This window comes from Felis catus, chromosome C1 (assembly GCF_018350175.1).
Source record: "Felis catus isolate Fca126 chromosome C1, F.catus_Fca126_mat1.0, whole genome shotgun sequence".
Taxonomy (NCBI): domain Eukaryota; kingdom Metazoa; phylum Chordata; class Mammalia; order Carnivora; family Felidae; genus Felis; species Felis catus.
Genome location: NC_058375.1, coordinates 10,499,316 through 10,517,988, shown reverse-complemented (window position 1 = coordinate 10,517,988; position 18,673 = coordinate 10,499,316). Strand labels below are relative to the sequence as shown.

The 18,673-nt window shown below is 51.8% G+C and overlaps 1 protein-coding gene and 1 long non-coding RNA gene across 4 annotated transcripts in view; both read right to left on the bottom strand.

Annotated features, from left to right (window-relative positions):
• Positions 1–18,673, bottom strand: part of KAZN (kazrin, periplakin interacting protein) — a 1,126,623-nt gene that overhangs the window by 419,101 nt on the left and 688,849 nt on the right. The gene's annotated exons all lie outside the window — the stretch shown is intronic.
• On the bottom strand, positions 15,689–17,754 carry LOC123379338. Its single transcript, XR_006583700.1, has 2 exons — positions 17,039–17,754; positions 15,689–15,768 (listed from the first exon to the last, which is right to left on the bottom strand). It is a non-coding gene; the product is annotated as an uncharacterized LOC123379338 (long non-coding RNA).

Genomic DNA, 18,673 nt, shown 5'->3' with positions numbered 1-18,673 from the left:
CCCTCATCCGAGACATGCCCTGCAGGGGGCTAGCCCGTTTTTCCTTAGATCAACTAAGATCAGGTATCTATCAAAGAATCGATGCTCGCTAAGTATCGTTACTGAAGTTTCTTCATGTTTCTCATTTAATTTCCAAATAAGATTTCTTGTAAACATGTTTTCCATCATAAATTAGTAATAGCACATTCCCAGCATGAAAAGCTTGAAAAATACAAGAAAGTTGATGGAAAGAAAATGACCTCTATTCCCAAGCCCAGAGTTAGTTACAGTCAATATTTTGCTGTATCTCCTTCTGGTCTATTTTTCTCTGTGTAATTTACTCGCCCCCCCCCCCCGGTTTTACTGAGATATAATCGACATATAACATTGTGCTAGTTTCACGTACTCAACACAATTATGTGACACACGTGTATATATATTGCAAAACGATCACCACAGTGTTTAATTAATATCCATCACCTTACGTCTTTACAATTTTTGTTCCAGTGCCGACAACTTTTAAGATCTACTCTCTTAACAACTTTCAAATATATAATACTCTATTGTTAACTAGAGTCATCGTGCCGGGGCGCCTGGGTGGCTCGGTCAATTAAATGACAACTCTTGATTTTGGTCATGACCTCACAGTTCGTGGGTTCGAGCCCTGTGTCGGGCTCTGTGCTGATAGTGTGGAGCCTGCGTGGGATTCTCTCTCTCCCTCTCTGCTCCTGCCCCCCTTCTACTCCCTTTCTCTCAAAATAAATAAATAATCATTTTTTTTAAAAAGCCTTGGGGCACCTGAGTGGCTCAGCTGGTTGAGCGACCGACTTCGGCTCAGGTCATGATCTCGCAGTTTGTGACTTCGAGCCCCATGTCAGCCTCTGTGCTGACAGGTCGGAGCCTGAAGCCTACTTCAGACTTTGTGTTTCCCCCTCTCCCTACCCCTCCCCTGCTCATGCTCTGTGTCTATCTCTCAATAATAAATAAATGTTAAAAAAAATGTTTTTTTAAAGCCTTAACTATAGAGGTACCTGAGTGGCTTGGTTGGTTAAGCGTCTGACTTTGGCTCAGGTCATGATCTCACGGTTTGTGGGTTTGAGCCCCACATCAGGCTGTGCTCAGAGCCTGGAGCCTGCTTCGGATTCTGTGTCTCCCTCTCTGTCTGCCACTCCACTGCTCATGCTCTCTCTCTCTCTCTCTCAAAAATAAATACACGTTAAAAAAAATATCCTTATAGTCACCATGCTGTATATGACATCCACAGGACCTACTTATTATCTTATAAATGGAAGTATGTACCATTTGACCCCCTTCACCTATTTCCCCTATCCCCAACCCCTGCCTCTGGCAACCACCAATCTGTTCCGTTTTTCTGTAAGTTTGGTACTTTTAGATTCCTCGTATACGCGAGATCACACAGTACTTGTCTTTCTCTTATGTCTCGTGTCACTTAGCATAATGCCCTCAAGGTCCATCCGTTCAGTCACAGACAGGATTTCCTTCCTTTTGTGGCTGAATAATATTCCACCATATACAAATAGCACCTTCCCTTTATCCATTCATCCATCCGTGGACGCCTATGCCGTTTCCATGTCTTGGCTGTTATGCATAATGCGGCAGTGAACGTGGGGCGTGCAGACGCTTCTAGAGAAAGTGATTTTGCTTCCTCCGGCCATGTGCCCAGGAGTGGAACTGCTCCATCATATGGTAGTTCTATTTCTGATTTTTTGAGGAACCTCCGTACTGTTCTCTCCGGTGGCTGCACCGGCTCACACTGCCAAGTTCTTGGTTGTGATCTTTACAAGAATGTGATCGTTCCGTCTGTGCAACTTCATACTCTGCTCTCTTCACTTGGGCTTCCTGGCTTGTGCGTGTCCTCTGGGCTGCCGACGTTCGGATCACACTGCCACTATTCCTAGGGACACGCTCCGTCCTGATCTAGTTCGGTGGAGGGGAGGAGGCACCCATTCTCATCTGGGTTGGACAGTAGGGGCAGCAGAAGATACTAAAACGCCGGCCGGGAAGGAAGGACCCATGAGGAGATGGGAAGCCAACGGAGACCCAGGGTCGGACTTGTGACCACGGTGAACTTCCCTCATCCCTCAAAGGGCTCCCTGCAGAGCTGACGTCCCGAGGGTCGGGGTGGGGGACAGTCACACCCTCGTGGACCTAGGCTGCACGCTTGTTCTTGTCCATCGGAATTTACTGCAGCATTTACGAATCAGGAGGGATCAAATAAAGGCTTGGGTTCACGACTTCTGCCGGAAACACACGCGATCTGACAGTCCCAGGTCAGTTCCCACGTGACGGCAATTCTGTAGCCGCCAGGTGGCACTTGGCTCTTCAGAACAGGTGTGTGCCCTCGAACTATTTCGTCGTGGCTTCCACTCGGCTGCTCATCACTTACTTGCCGGCCCAGAGTCGGCGAGCACTGGCGTTTGTCGCCGTGTCCTAAAGTAACTCTCGTTCTCTGACCTTCCTTGGTTTTAAGATAATTCAGTAAACGCCACTGCTGGTCCCGAAGTGAAACCTGGAGGTGGACCGGTCCTCCTCTGGCTCCACGTCTTAAGCCACCTTTGGAACAAGCAAAGCCCTTCTCAAGACTTGACCACCTCCAGGATCTCTATCCTGGGCTGGAGAGCGGATGACACACGGGATGAAACACGGCGGCAGCAAAGGTGGTCTAGCGTGGTGGAAGGCGTGTGGGTTTGGATTTCTTCTCATTACTTTTACATAATTTTGCAATTGGCTGCGGGCTGTTTTGACCATTATTTTTTCACGCAGCGGGAGAAACTGTGCCCCGGAGGATGATTATTAAAATATGTTGCTCTTCTATATTTAAATAGTGAAATGGCTTTTCTGAGCTTTAAAACGAGCCAAGGGAAATACCTATGGCTTGAGATGTAACTAAAATGTGGGCTTGACGCACCACCGCTTGGTGCCAGTAACTGCCCCGGGGGCTCAGCCCTCCTCCGCCAGGTAACGGCTATGGGGACGGAGTGGGGTGATGCGGGTGCGGGGAGAGGGTATGGGGGAGGCAGGGGCCGGTGGGGCAGGTGCCGCACAGGCTGCAAGGAGAAGTTCAGCGAACAGCCCCACACGCCTGGCGGGGTCCCGCCCTCAGGGGTATCTGGCTGCACCTGGCAAGTTCTGGAGGACCTGTCACAGAACCGGGAATGGAGACAGAGTGAAGCAACAGGGTCTCTGAGAAAGGAAAGCACCAATTGGAGGTCATTTGTTGTAAGTAACGGAAACACACTCACACTCGCTTAGTGGTTCTCAAAACCAGGGGCAACTGTGTCCCCCGTGGACATTCAACACCGTCTGGGACAGTTTGGTTGTCACGATGGGGACCGGGATGCTACTGGCATCTGGGTAGAGGCCAGGGATGCTGTAAACACCCTCCAGTGCACGGGTCGGCCTCCTCAACAAAGAATTGTCTGGCTTCAAATGGCAAAAGCACCGGGGTTTGAGAAACCCCGCCTTGGCCCAACAAAGAGAACGTGCTAGAAAGTGAGGCACAGGTGGTCAGATCGCTATTGACTGCCTCCCTTATCCAGGCCTCCCTTCCACTAGAGTAATAACACTCTTTACAATAAAATTGGCTTCTGGGGGATGCACAATTCTATAAATGTAACTAACCAGCACCACCATCAGGATACAGAACAGTTAGACCACCCAAAAAACTGCCCCGGACTGTCCGTCCTCCCCCACCCCCAATGTGAGGAAGCCACGAATCTGTCCTCTGTCCCCAGTTTTGTCTTCTCAAGAGTATCACATAAATGGAATTATACAGTAGGCAGTCTTTGGGGACTTTTTTTTTTTTCACTTAGCATAATGCCTTTGAGATTCACCCAGATTATTTCCTGGATCAGTAATTCATTCCTTTTTACTACTGAGCAGTTTTCCGTCGTATGGACGTACCGCAGCCTGTGTCTCCATTCATCTGTGGAAGGGCGTTTGGGTCGCTTGCAGTTTGGGGCTGTTACCAGCAGAGCTGCTGTAAACGCTTGTGTGCAGGGTTCTATGTGGAGTTAAGTCTTTATTTCTCCACGGGAAGCATCCAGGTGTGCGACTGTTGAGTCATACAATAGCTACAGGCTTTACTTTATAAGAAGCCACCGAAACGCCTTCTGGACTGCCTACACAATCTCACCTCCTCCTAAGAGGTCTGGTTCCTGCATTTGGTCTTGTCCACCTTTTTGATTTTTGCTATTCCAACAGGCATGTAGTGGTTTCTTGTCGTGGTTTTATTATTTTTTAAGTGTATTTTGAGAGAGAGAGAGAGAGAGAGAGTGAGAGAGTGTGCAAGCGAGTGGGGAAGGGACAGAGAGAGAGGGAGACAGAGAACCCCAAGCAGGTTCCTCACCGTCTGCATGGAGCCCAACGCAGGCTCAATCTCACGAACTGTGACATCGTGACCTGAGCTGAAATCAAGAGTTGGACGCTCAACCAACGGAACCACCCAGGCGCCCCTTGTCGTGGTTTTAATTTGCCTTCCCTGAACAGCCAACGACGTGGGCCATCGTTTCATGGGCTTCCTTGCCAGCCCTCTATTCTCTTTGGCCAAGTGTCTGTGCAAGTCTTTTGCCCATTTTTAAAAATGGGTTGTTTTCTTACTCTTTTTTTTTTTTTAATTTTTTTTTCCCAACGTTTTTTATTTATTTTTGGGACAGAGAGAGACAGAGCATGAACGGGGGATGGGCAGAGAGAGAGGGAGACACAGAATCGGAAACAGGCTCCAGGCTCCGAGCCATCAGCCCAGAGCCTGACACGGGGCTCAAACTCACGGACCGCGAGATCGTGACCTGGCTGAAGTCAGACGCTTAACCGACTGCGCCACCCAGGCGCCCCTGTTTTCTTACTCTTGAGGTTTGAGGATTCAGATATGCTCTGGATACAAGCCTCTCGTGCGACGTGCAACTGTTTCCTCCCAGTTTGTAGCTTGTGGTTTCATTCTCCTCGTTAGCGTCTCTCACGGAGGAAATGGTCTTAATTTTTCTAAAGTCCGATTTATCAATTGTGTCTTTTAGGGACCGTGCTTTTGTTGTCATGTGCAAGCGTAAAACAACTTTCCAGGGGCTCATGGCCACCCTCAGCTTTTCCTGTAGCCAAGGGTGGCCATGTGACCGAGTTCCGGTCGACAGAGTGCGAACGAGGTGGCTTCCTCCAGAGAGCCTCCTTGGACGTCAGCTGGTATACCACCTCTGCTCCTTACTCCAGACTCTTCGGTCTTGCTTCTGGGAGTGGGGCTGCGACAGCGAGTATGCCCTCTTGGCCCTCAAGGTTCTGGGGCCACACTGCAGGGATATGGCACCATGGGAAGCTGAAAGACACCCTTCAGCTCCACCTTGTGGAGGAGCCCTCACGCCAGTCCCGGATTGCCCACATCTCGCTTTTATGGGAAAGAAGAATAATGGTTTTTTGGTTTGTGTTTTTGTTTTACTCAGGCTACTGTTATCTCAGATGTTCTGTCATCGCTGGCCAAATCTAGACCGACCTGATGCAGCAACATGCAGGGCTATCTCCCACAACTCAACCTAGGAGTCCGGTGGGCCGCATGGCACTCCAGGGGCCATCTGGTTTTCGCCTGCCCAGTGTCCGTCCTTATACTGGTATTTTAGTATTAATTATCTGAACGTTCCTCTGTTTCTGGTTTCACCACTTTAAGTCGTGTGGTTTAAGAGGGGCTGACTCTACTTAGTTCCAAGATCCAAGCCTGGCCCATCAGATTCATAGTGGAATTGATTCAGCCATGGACAAAGGACTCGGGACTTTTGCCACAACCACTAGGAGTAAGGCCCCGTGATTCATCTGGGGACTGTGAGCTCACAGTCACCCACAACCAGGGTGCCACTAGAGAGCATTCCCGAGAATACAGCCAGATCAAAGAGCCAAGAGATGGATGAAAATGTGCTGGCAAAAGGAGAGATTCAGAGCAGGGCCCTGGGAGCTCAGTTAGCCTTTCGAAGGAAAGAGGCATTTAACAGGAGACCCGAAGCAACAAGAGGAGTTAATACGATAAAGGGGATGGCGGTGAGGATATGGAGAGTGAGAGTAGAGGTATCCAGGAAGATGGGGCACCTGGGTGGCTCAGTTGGTTAAGCATCCGACTCTTGATTTCCACTCATGGTGGTGAGATCGAGCCCCGGCTCAGGCTCCATGATGCGTGTGGAGCCTACTTAAGAATCTCTCTCTCCCTCCCCCTTTCCCATGTGTACACGCTTTCCCTCTCTCTCTCTCCCTCTCTCTCTCTCTTTCCCAAAAAAAAAAAAAAAAAAAAAAAAGTTATTCAGGCAGAGCAAATGGCATGTGCAAAGGCCCAGGGGCAGCATGACTACAGGTCAGGGCATAGGCTGCAGACTCTCTATTTGGGCCGGGCTTTGCAGTGGAAGGGTAGGATCCTCACTAAGTGGCAGCTCCCGGGGTTCTTGCCAAGGAAGCTGCAAAGCACCAGATGAACACTTCGGGAAAGAAGTAGGACAAGAAGGTACTAATTACTCAGGCACATGATAGGTAGACCTAGCACAGAAAACAAAGATCTCAGCAGTGGCTGCCCCCTGGGAATGGCTGCAATTCGAGACTGCCCTGGCACCACAGACCTCTCCGGACCCCTTGCCCCAGCACCTGTGCCGGCAGGGAAGGGCATGGGTATTTAAGAGGCCTTTAAGGGAATGACAAACGTCCCAATCCGCTGCCTCCCCGACGGACACAGAACAGAGACTGAGTCCACTTGCCACAGTAACAGAGCACATCCCAGCGGGTCCCAGACGGTTGAAACCTGGCAAATACCAATCAGGCAGTTCATTAGACCGTAATTGTATTAAGCAGCACCTAACATAGTGAATAATCTTGAGCTTTATTATCTAAAATATAAAGGGGTGTTTTTTTTTTTAAACTTAGCTAAGCAGCAGGTTGTGTTTTTAAAGATGTTGCTGTTTCAGGCCCAAACTGCGAGCATTTCTCCAACAACCTTTTGTTCTGGGCTGTGCCTCTGGCTCTTCCCTCCACCTCCACCTGGGGTGCTTAGTAGCGGCACAAGTTAGGGAAAGAAGTCTCCCGTCCTTCCCTCTGCCCCCAAGGGGATGAGGAAGTTGGGGGGCGGGGAATTCCGAGCCGCAGAAGCCAGTAAGATTCAAAGTTGATCCATGGAAAGGGGCAGCCCTACCCGCAGCCACAGGCAGCCACTGGGAACGTGAGCCTCGCCTCCCTGCCCTGGACGGCTAAAAACATCACAGGACGTGGGTCAGAGTACCTAGCAGCCACAGGCACTGGCCGGCTCCCGGCCTCTGACAGGCCCGCCCTCCGTATTGCATAAAACAAGCTAGGGTTGTGAAAACCTCCGAAGTTTGCAAACAAGTGGTGAGAGCGGAGATTAGGGACAAAGCTTCTGTGCCCCTTGCCTGAGCCATTTAAGCCCAGCTCACCCCTCAACGGCCTCTACCCCACAGGGCATTTATACCATCCCAAACAGGCCCACAGCCATGGTCCCCGATGTCCCCTACAGGGACAATTTCCAGACACTGAGCTCCATGGGGGACATTTGACCACTAAAAGCGTTGATGCTCAACATTCATTTTTAACGTTTCAGAAAACCATTAAGCTGGTCTGTGTTATGCATCACATTTTTACCGCTGGTCATTTCATTTCCAGCTTGGCAAGTGGCTGGAGGAATCTCAGTGGGGTCATTTACCAGTTTCTTTGCCCGACTCAAGGTTTCAAGGAGAGGCCCAAACAGGAGTCTCCTGGGCTTACGCTATGCTGTCTGCGGGGCCCCCGGGGGGATCACAGACCTGCCTGAGCGCATCAGCCTGTGGGGTCCCCGGGATGGCGTCTGCCCCGCCTTCCAGGCAGAGGGAGAAGAGCCAGGAGATGTGCTTCCGGCACAGAAGCACCTTCGTGATGGGGAGAGCACTAGGTGATGCTGGACAGAGAGACTGGAAACAGGATCCACTGAAGGGCCTTGGCTGAGAAGTAACAAGTTCGGCTTTGGCATTTAGAAGACAGGCTGCTGGTTCACAACGAACTGCGTGGAATGGAGTAAGTGGGGGCTTGCAGAGTCTGCAAGGCGGGAGGCAGGGAGACCGATGGGGTGGTTGCTGCCGTCCATGCGGATGACAGACGATGGCGGCCTGGATGGGGGAGTGGCCTGTGGGTGGAGAAGGAGAAGGACCCAAGACCCATTCAAGAGGAACACTCAACGCCATCTTTGGGGAGAGGACCCGTCTCCCTGCTGACTCTCCAGAAACAGACACGATGGCTTTGTACTGTGGCCAGGGCCTTACAGGTCTCGAGAGGAGAGCCATTCTTAACACACCCTCAGTGGTTTGCGCAGGCACGCGTGCCCAGGCACACAGACACGGTGGGTTAAATAGCGTCCCTCCAAAATTCCTGCCCGTTGGGAACCTCAGAATGTGACCTCATTCGGAACTCGTTCTTTGCAGGTGTGATCAGTTGAGATGAGTTACTGGACTAGTAAGGGCCCTACATCCAATGACTGGCGCCCTATTTATAAGAAGAGGAACGGACCTATGGAGAGAGACAAGGACACCCAGCAAGAGCGCCAGGGGGACACGAAGGCAGAGACAGAAATGGCGAGCCTTGGAGCCAAGGACACTGGGACTGCTTGTAGCCACCAGCAGCTGGGAGACGGGCCCAGAACAGACTCTCCCTCAGAGCCTCCAGAACGGACAAAGAATACGTTTCTGTTCTCTTAAGACACCCAGATTTAGGACTTTGTTACAACAGCACTTAGAAACTAATACAACACACTGAGATACAAACACACACACACACGTGTTCATATACACAGATTCACACTCACATTTATACATGACTGGTTCTTTTTTTTTTTTTTACCAATGTTTATTTATTTTTGAGAGAGTGAGAGAGAGACAGAGCATGGGCTGAGGAGGGGCAGAGAGAGAGAGGAAGACAGATTACAGAGCAGGCTGCAGGCTCTGAGCTGTCAGCACAGAGCCCATCGCCGGGCTCAAACTCAACACGCCATGAGATCATGACCTGAGCCGGGGTCGGACGCTCGGCCAGCCAAGTCACCCAGGTGCCCTATACGTGACTGGTTCTTAACCCTGGCTCCCCACACAATCACCTGGGGAGTTAAAAAAAAAAAAATGATACCATGCCCAGGCCCCATCCAGGACTAACTGAGCAGAAGCTTTGGAAGGTGGACTCCGGGTACCGTCACTTATAAAAGCTCTTGGATGACTGCACAGAGAGCCAGTGAGAGGTATCTGAGGAGGGTGACCAAAAGCGTGGGTCCTGCTCAAGCTACCTGTGTGCCCACCGCGTCCCACCCTGTGGCCTTGGTGAGCCCTGTGACATTTCTGAGCCTCAGCTTTCCTCCCACCTGCCCCCTGGGGCTGTTGGGACGCTGAAACAGTTAACGCCAGCAAAGAACTTAGCTTGGTACCTGGCACGTGGTAGGTGCTCAGTAAAACGTGAAAGCTCGTATCACGATATTCCTTTGACGAGAATCATGCCGCCGGTGACTCCGCCTGGCCCCATTTCTATCACCTCTTGCCCCTTCTGATGAGCTCTACCCAGGTTATTCTAGTTCTATTTTCACTGCACGCCTCCCATTACACATCCAAGGTACAGGGGGAGTCCCGTCGCAGAGAGAACACACAGCCGGCTACCAAAGGAATGACAAAGCTGGGACTGGACGGGCTCTCCAGGCAGCCTGTGTGAAGCGTCACCGGGGGCCAGCCCTTCAGAGGGACCCCTTTGAAATCAGAGCTCTCAGCGTTTCATCTCCCTGTGAAACGTCTGAACCTCAGGTCGGATTTCCCCTCGATCACACGAGCATGCATTTGGCAGGGTGGGGGGGGGGGGAAGCAATATATAACTTCGGCTAGTTCCCCTCTATATTCCCTCTGGTCTTCTCTCTCCCCTCCTAAGGAGGGTGGCATCTCACCAATGAGCTTCATCTGAAATTTGGCTGAGTAGTAAGGCGTGTGCACGGGCTTGCCGGGGAAGGGATCGCTTCTTGCGACTTGGGAGTGATCGTGTCTTACTTTGTGGGGGAGACTCCGACTGCCCAGCTCTCCCACCTGTGATCAATAACCGTGCCTCAGTTTCCCCATCTGTAAGGCGGGAGAAGTGATGGCGCCTGGCTGCTGTCACTGTCATGACGGTAAGGGTTTTTAGGGACAGAGGAGAGCCAGAAATGCCCAACCAACACAAGCAGCCTCCAATCCCAAGGGCTCAAGGTAAGGCACACAGGTGACTCGAATTCATTTCACCTCCTTTTGGAGGAGGCGGGGGTGGGGAGGATCAGACAACACCGCCTCCACCATGCAAGTTAGTCTCCACCAGGACCTTGACAGGGTGACCATCTGATTCTAAAGTTCTAATTAGGAATTTTAGAGCCCAGTGGCAACTTCTATCTGGTCCCACCCCTTCGTTTGCCAGATGGGAAACCTAAAGCCCAGAGAGGTGGAAAGGGGGCCAGAATCCTGGGGTCCAGGGCCCCACCTCCACCCTCCCTCCTTTCACTCTGCCCTCAGGGCCTGCTTTCCTCCTTCCTTTGGACTGGATGGATTGAGATTGAGATACAAGAACGGGGACAGAGAGTCCATTTTTACCCTTTACCTCCCTGGGCAACCGTGACTTTCCATATGCCGACAAGCCTCAATGTAAACAGACACTGGAGTAAGGAAATACAACAAATCGACGGAATAAAACAAATCAGGGTGCGGACAACCGATAGGTCACCTGTGAGATCATCTAGTTCAGGGTTTCTCAACCTTGGACTGTTGACGTTTGGGTTCAGGGGCTGTCCTAATATACTGTAGGGATTTTAGGAGCATCCCTGGCCCCCCACCCACTAGATACCAGCACCCCCCCCCTTAGTTGCGACATCCCAAAACTGTCTCCGGGCATCGCCAAATCGCCGTGGTTGGGAACCGCTGGTCTGATTATTTCACATCAGCTACGACACAAGACACAGCTACACCTGAAGCAGGGAAAGCCCATAAATACCGGGGGGTTACATTTGCTGGGGTCCCCGTAGAGAACACGGCAAAAGGGACAGGATGATTTAAGGAGGCCCAAGAGACACCCTGTTACTAACAACAGTGGAAGCAGCAGGGGGCGTAGGAAGAGTGGCGAAAGGAAGCCGTGACTTCCTCCTGGCTACCTAGGTGCCGGCCCTGACCAGGTAGCTCACGTTGACCCCTCACGGCTGTATGGCTGTACTGGGGAACCCCAGTCAGGGCAGTCAGGGACTGGCCCAAAGCCCCAGTGCCAGGAGCCGGCACAGAGGATTTGTAGAATTCAGAGCCTTGGGCTTAACTCATCTATGACATCATCTCACCCAATTAACAGCAGCAGCAACAACAAAAAGCTAATATTTACTGAACACTCAGCATGAGCCAATGCAAACAGCTTGGCATTCACTCCATCCCCCTCACCCCCCTCACCGTAATACCTGTGGGGTGGGTACCATTCTCATCCCCCTCCCCCACCATACTACAAGTGGGGAAACTGACACCTGCAGGCTGGGGGCCTTGTCCAAGTTCACGCGGCTGTTACAAGGCAAAGCCAAGTTCTACCTTAAGCAGCTGGACTCCACAGCCCCATTTCTGAGCTGCTTAACCTCCTTTCTTCTTCTCCTCCTCCTCCTCCTTCACCTCCTCCTCCTCCTTCTCCTTCTCCTTCTCCTTCTCCTCCTCCTCCTCCTCCTCCTCCTCCTCCTTCTCCTTCTCCTTCTTCTTCTTTTTATTACATGCGCACAGTAAGTCAGGGCAAATTTGCAAACTTACCCATCCCCTGAGTGGATTCTTGCTGAAGAAGAAAAACGGGCTGGAAACATGAAGTGCATTCTAGCCCTAGGAACCTTCTTTGCCAGCACTAGGTGACCTTTAGGAGCCCCTCCAAAGCCCACAGTGAGCTCGTCAGAGAGCCCTGGCCTGCCCTGCTGGCCATCCCTTATAGAAGACAACTTACCAAACAAAGCCAGCCTGTGCCGGGCTGCATAAACAGGATGTAACTGAATGGTGGGGGGAAGGAAGCGGAGCTGTCTAGACCCACTGCCCCAAATGCAGGCAGAGCTCCCCACACAGTGCCCAAGGGCCGGGTTCCCCCCAACCTTCGCCCTGCCTTCATATTGCTGTGATTGAGTGACCACGGCCCGGGAGACATAATGCATAGGCTTCGTTTATGGTGCAGCAGGCATCCTGCAGTGACACGAGGACCGAAGCATCCAACCTCCCGCCGACACATAATCCATTTTTGAAGACAGATTCTCCACGTGTGGTTATGAGATGGAAAATTTTAAGCCAAAAGAGAAGAAATCCTTAGTGATCTTTTCATCTTTTATCAGCCAGGCTTTATAAAAAAAAAAAAAAAAAAAAATAGAGTCAGGAAGTATATGATATATTCGCTGGGGAGAAAGTTCCCTGGGGGGAGGAATAGTTCAAGTGTGAGCACAGTGTCTGTGAGCCCAGACTGTTGTGCACTGGCTGTTTTGCGGTCAATGGCAGCCACTGCCTTCTGGACGCACACGCACAACTCCTCGGGATGTTAATGAGAAACAGGCATGCAAAAAGAGGGAGAAGTATGGGTCCCCCCTTCTGCAAACCCCGTATTTACCCTGGTTCTCCTGCCTCATAGCATCGGACACATCGGTGGCACCCTCGGAGGGCGACGGAACCAGGCACGATGACACAGAACTCAGGACGGGACAGCTCACAACTCTGTGAGGCTCCGGGGTAAGCACCTGAGGTATCTGTCTTCCCACTCCAAATGATCGTCTTTTGTGGTTGTTGTTTTTTCAAACAGTACGGGAGAAGCAGGCGAGTTTCACAACCCATCAGTTCAAGCTCTTTCTTAAGCGGCACTAATGTAACAGAAACGTATTTTCAGAAGCATGTGCCCAAGGCACGGTAGGGGCCTAAAGTGTCTTCTGCATCATCAAAGAAAGCATGAATTATGTTCTGTGATCTGAGAGCCCAGGGGTGTGTGTTACTTTAATGCCTTTGACAGCGGATGTCTGTATTAGTTTCCTATCGCTGCTGTAACAAATTACCACAAACTCAGCGCCTTAAAAAAAAATAAGTCTGAAAATGTGCCTTCCATGGCTCGCATCAAGGTGTCGCAAGGCGGCATGCGTCTGGAGGCCCCGGGGGAGAATCCATTCCCTCGACTCTTCCAGCTGCTAGGGCCGCCTACATGACTTGGCTTGTGGCCCCTTCCAGCAGGGACATCTCTCTGACCTGTTTCCAACAACACACCTCCTTCTCTGCCTCTGCTCGTCCTGCCTTCCTCTCATAAGGGCTCTCGCGGGGACGCTGGGCCCACCAGACAACGCACGATCATCTCACCTCACATCTGCAGAGGCCCTTCTGCCATGTGAGGTTTGGGGGATGAGGACACGGACGTCTCTGGCGGGGGGGGGGGGGGCCATGATGCTGCGTAGCACAGCGTCTCAAAACCAGGAGATCTGATCATCTGAGGTCGTGTCTCACTCCCCCTCCCAAGTAGGGCACCATCTGTTATATCACAGGTGAGTATCTTGAGTTACTCTTCTGGTCCAGTACTGGTGATCAGTTTGTTCGGGGCCAGCCACACCCCACACCAGGCTCTTCCTCCAAGGCGAGGTGGTCGAGTCAGGCACGCGGGTGATGCCCCGGTGGGATGAGGCCACACGATGGGCCTCTACAGGGTCCTCTACTTGGATTCTTGGCTTCGTTTGTCCAGCCCTGGCTCAGAGCAATGCACGATCACTTGCGCAGGAGGGGATCATTACCTGCCGCTTCGGGGGGCAGGGGGTGGGGCGGGAAAATGACCAGAAGTGAGATGAACAAACCAAAGCATAAAATAAAGGAAAGGTTTCTCCAAAGGGAAGGATTCTCCCGCTGGAGGCTTGTTCAACCTTCTCAGAACACTTTGGAACCTGTGCCATTAATCTTCAGGCTACTTCTCGACACAGATTGTTCTTCATTATGTATGTGTCGCTAATCTAGCTTTTACGGCGGAGGCATTTTCTGACGAAGACACCGGGGTGATTCTTTCCTCCATAGAAGGGTTTTTCTATTTATAAAGGGATTCACATCTAATTCCCCCACAAAGAAACCACTAGGGAGATGCCATGCTTCCTAAAAGTTTGTTTAAAGTTTTTTTTTAACATTTATTTATTTTTGAGAGAGAGAGAGAGAGAGACAGAATGTGAGCGGGGAAGAGGCAGAGGGAGAGGGAGACACAGAATCCGAAGCAGGCTCCGGGCTCTGAGCCATCAGCACAGAGCCTGATGCGGGGCTTGAACTCACGAACTGCGAGATCATGACCTGAGCCGAAGTCGGATACTGAACCCACTGAGCCACCCAGGCGGCCCTATAAAAGTTTGTTTTAAAATGAAAACACCCTCCCTCGACAGTGCCTTTTGACTACAACACTCTTGCAAACATTCTCCTGAGATTCCACCCCACCGTCAGCCACCCCAGGAAGCACCATGACATTAAATGTACCTGTAGATGATAGTGGGGGGAAGGCAAAGCCCCCCCCCCCAAGAACCTTGGAAATGCAATGGAGATGTTTCACGCAAGCTGCTCCCTTTCCTGCCTTTTTTTTTTTTTTAACTTAACAGTTTGGCAGTCATGCTTTGGTTTGACAGGGAACTGTGAAAATGTGTCACTTTGTCGTCTCCAAACTTCAAAGCCCAATCAAAATAACATTTATTAAAAACCTGGGGGTGCTTGCCAGAATGTGTGCTGAGACACTAAGAGAGTCGACCCCAAGGTCTCTCTCACGACTCTTCTTTCTTCCTTTATGAAAACGGCACAGTGCTTCACACACACAACCCACAAAGGTGCATTACACCCACAGGCTCCCTCGACGACGCAGGGGAATGGACTGTCTGGGAATTTTCTCCACTTGATTCCCTGGGACAAATCCAACCAGCCCGAGGCTGCAGGCTCGCGTGCTCGAGCTCTCTCGCAAGGACGCCGTGTGACGGGAGAAGTTGCCACGTGCACAGTCTGCAGTCACACTTCTCCACCGTGCACGCCAGGGCCGCCAGCTGGAAGCTCGAGAAAGATCCTGTGGAGGTAGTGGCAGAGCCTGGGGTGGGAGGAAACAGGATCTGGAGCCGGAAAGCCTGGCGGGTGTCTCTGCTGCACCACTCCGGGCACCGCTACGCCCTCCCGCCTGCGCCAGCTTCTGAGGCTGTTTCTCCAGCTGTAATGTGCCCGACAGGAGTCTCGTGGTTGCAACTGATGAAAATTCCCTCACTAGCTTAAGAATAAACCGAATATAGGGGCGAAATATCCGAGGATGAGGTTCTTGATCCAAGACTCAAACGCCTGTAGCTCATACATGCACTACTCGGCTCCTACCTCATGGTGGCAAAATGGATGCAGCAGCTCCACCCTTCTGGTCTTCCAGGTCTCAGTGCAGAGCGAGTCACTTTCTAGTAGCTTTCACAGAAGCTCCTGGATGAATTCTGCCTGGACCTCTAAACTAGTAACAGTGGTGACGGGATGTAACTATACTATTTGGCTTAAACAGCAGGACGTGGGGTGAGGTGGGAATAGGGGATGTTCCATGAACCTCCTAGCCAGACGCCAGGGAAAGACGGACCTCCAAAACACAAACTGGAGGCTGCTGCCGGAAGAGCAGGGGATTTCAGGGTGTGGGGGTAATCAGTATGTACTAGCTGTGAAATTATAAAAAACAATGACTTTTACCTTTATTGTGCCCTCATATGCTTTATCTTATTCAATGTTTGCAACAACCCTTCCAGATAAGGTCCATTGTTCTCCTTCATTTTTACTGATGAGAAAACAAAGTTTCACAGAGGTTAAGGATCTTCTCCACAGTCACACAGCTCATACACAGCAGTGCCGGGATTTGAACCCAGGCCTGTCTGGACTACACTTGGTGTTGAACTGTGGTCCCCATGGCGTGAGAGATACATTGGACATACAGGTGGCATTTCATCTGATCTTCACGGTGGCCCTTCGGGGGAGAGGCTATTCCTACAATCCTTTTATGGTTGAAGCTACCAAGAAAGGTCCAAGGACTTGCCCGGGGGCCCCAGCTTGACTTTCTAGTCCAAGTTAAACTGTCTCCACTATCCACAGGTACAGAGAGGCTGGCAGTGGGCTTCATGCTGGTGCAGGGTCAGGAGAGAAGCCTGGGCATGCTGCGGCTGGCCGGATTGAGGGCCCCCCACATCCACACCTTTTCCCTTTCTCTGCTTTTGGCTTGGGGACCCGTACTGCCCTCTGTGCGGTCCGCAGACATTGGAGGAAGGGTCACCCTGCGGCACTGGCCTGAGAGCCAATAATGAACGTGCTTCTGTTCCCAAGTGTATGTTCAGTGGTATTACATTCATTGCTTAAAATCATCCATGGCAGGATGATTTACACCCCAGGAACCGGCCAATTCTGCGTTAGTATTATTATTGCTATTATTATTATTACTTTTGCCTCTCTTCTTGTTTCTGGGAGAGTCACTTGTTAAACATTTACCAGCAGGCCACAGCATAGCAGCAGTCCAGAGCTCGCGGCTTTAGGGGGAAGGAAACGGCACGATCTACCTGCCCTCTTCCCTCACCCCTCCGCCTCTGATCCAGCCAGACCTAAGTCCGGGACTTTTTCCTGAAGATCGGACAAGAGTTAGCTCTTGCCCACTGGATGTGAGTGAGGAAGCAAGCTACTCTGGAGCCGGCGGTGGCCATCCTGGGGCAGGAAGGGTAAAGACCCGTGTGGCCTTTGGAATCTACACTGAGGAGGCCGAGAGGAGGCGGGGCTTGGTCAGCTGAGCCGAGCTGCACAAGAGGCTTAAATGGACGGCACAGAAAGTGCTGGAAGCCTTGGACGTTTTTCCGTCGTGAGAGCCCCTTACCATTGCAGCCAGTCTAAACTTGGAAGTTTCTGTTCCTTGCAACTAATACATCCTAAGCAACACAGCGGCCCATCAAAGGAATCAGCCCATGGGGAAGGGAGCTCCATAGAGAGCAGTGGTAAATAAGGGAGCCAGGGTACAGAAAGGCTCTCAGAGAAAGAACAGAGGCTTCCTAACAATGGCAGACACTAACCCAGAGAAGCCAACCCCGACACCTTTCACTGGTTATCCACGAGACCCCCTCCAGACGGTCCAACAATTGGCCTCTTCGGAAGGCAAGTTGAAGACGTGACAATACTTCCAGTTTTGTTGTGGCTGAAAGATGCCATGCTGGTGGCAGGGGCGCACATCACAGAACGGCTCTCCTCCTCTCGGGACACCGGGGACGGGGGGACCCACCCCTCGCGGGGTTACAGCACAGATGGGATGGAATCAGGCAGGTCTGTGACATCGGATTCCAAAACAGGAGGGGCATTCTCCAAACGAATTCCATTTACATGTGCGTCTCAACTAGAAAGCCACATAAAACGCCTTCGTTTCACTTGGGACAATAAATGAAAACTCTTTTGACATTTGAAGCATTTCATGTCCCTGTGCTTCCCGAGAACGGTTCCATTTAACTTGAAAGGGGTTTTCAGCGTGATTCCCGTTTCGTGTTATGAAAGCATTTCTCTCTCACATCGGGCTTTATCTAAATTTTTAAACAAGGCCTAATTTACAGGCCCCAAACGACTTGGCAAATTTCCTACAATCTCATTGAAAAAAATCCTGGCCGCCTATATGCTGCGGGTGGGTTGAAAGCCTGCTTTGTCTTGGGCGCCAACGAAAACTAAAATTACTCCGCCAACAAAAGGTCATCCTTTCAAGCCAACCCACAGAATCCATACGCACACAGGGCACACAGGACGCTCCCCCGCCCCGTCCCCCCACCTCCCTTCCCGCCAAAGCCAATCCCCCCCACCCTTCCCCGCCGCAGAAGTACAAAGCTGAGGACCAGGTGCATTTTGTGCACTTTGCCCAGCAGCGGGGACTGGGGTGACCCGTCGCAAAAGGAGAAAATAACTTCAGAGAAGACACCGAATGTGTTCCCGAGTAGTGGATGGGTGCTGCCCGTTTCCTGGGAAGGAGAGGGCAAGAGAGTCAGACAGGGGGGAGGAGGAGAGAGTTTCACAGGCGTCTTGCCCACAGTGTCTCCGGGGGAGGGGCCTGATGAGTGGCGGTGTCCCCCTACGAGCGGCCTCCTCCCCATGCCCCCGATGCACCCTGCACAGCACAGGCCAGGCTTAGGTGCCCAGCTCCCCTTCGGTCGGTTGTAATTTGGGGGAGGATCCCATGACCGGGAACACGAACAGCCCCGCCCCTCCGCTTCGCTAATGGCTCTGGCGTCTAAGAGGAAGCAGGCTGGTCTGGGAACCATTTCACACGTATCTGTTAGGCACTTTCTAGGAGGCAGGGCTGTGAAGGCCCTAGGGATCAACTAGCCCCGGGCCCTGCCTGCCTTCACGGAGCTCACGGGAAGCAGCGGGAAGACCACACAGTAAACCGACGGCAACACAAGGGTGGGAGGGTCGAGTCTGTTAAACCCTGAGGACGGCAACACAAAGGGTGGGAGGGTCGAGTCTGTTAAACCCTGAGCGCAGCGTAGTGAGTGGGCCCGTGCGGAAGCACCTTGTCCGGCTCCCCAGATTCCCGAGCTCCCCGTTCTCGACCATTCTGCAGGCTGTGGCCCAGCTGCCCCTCTGCCCGCCTCCTCTCCTACTTGCTTGAGCCTCCTCCCTCAGACACGCCAAGCGGCGCAGCCTCACGGCCCCGTGCACCTGCTTTTCCT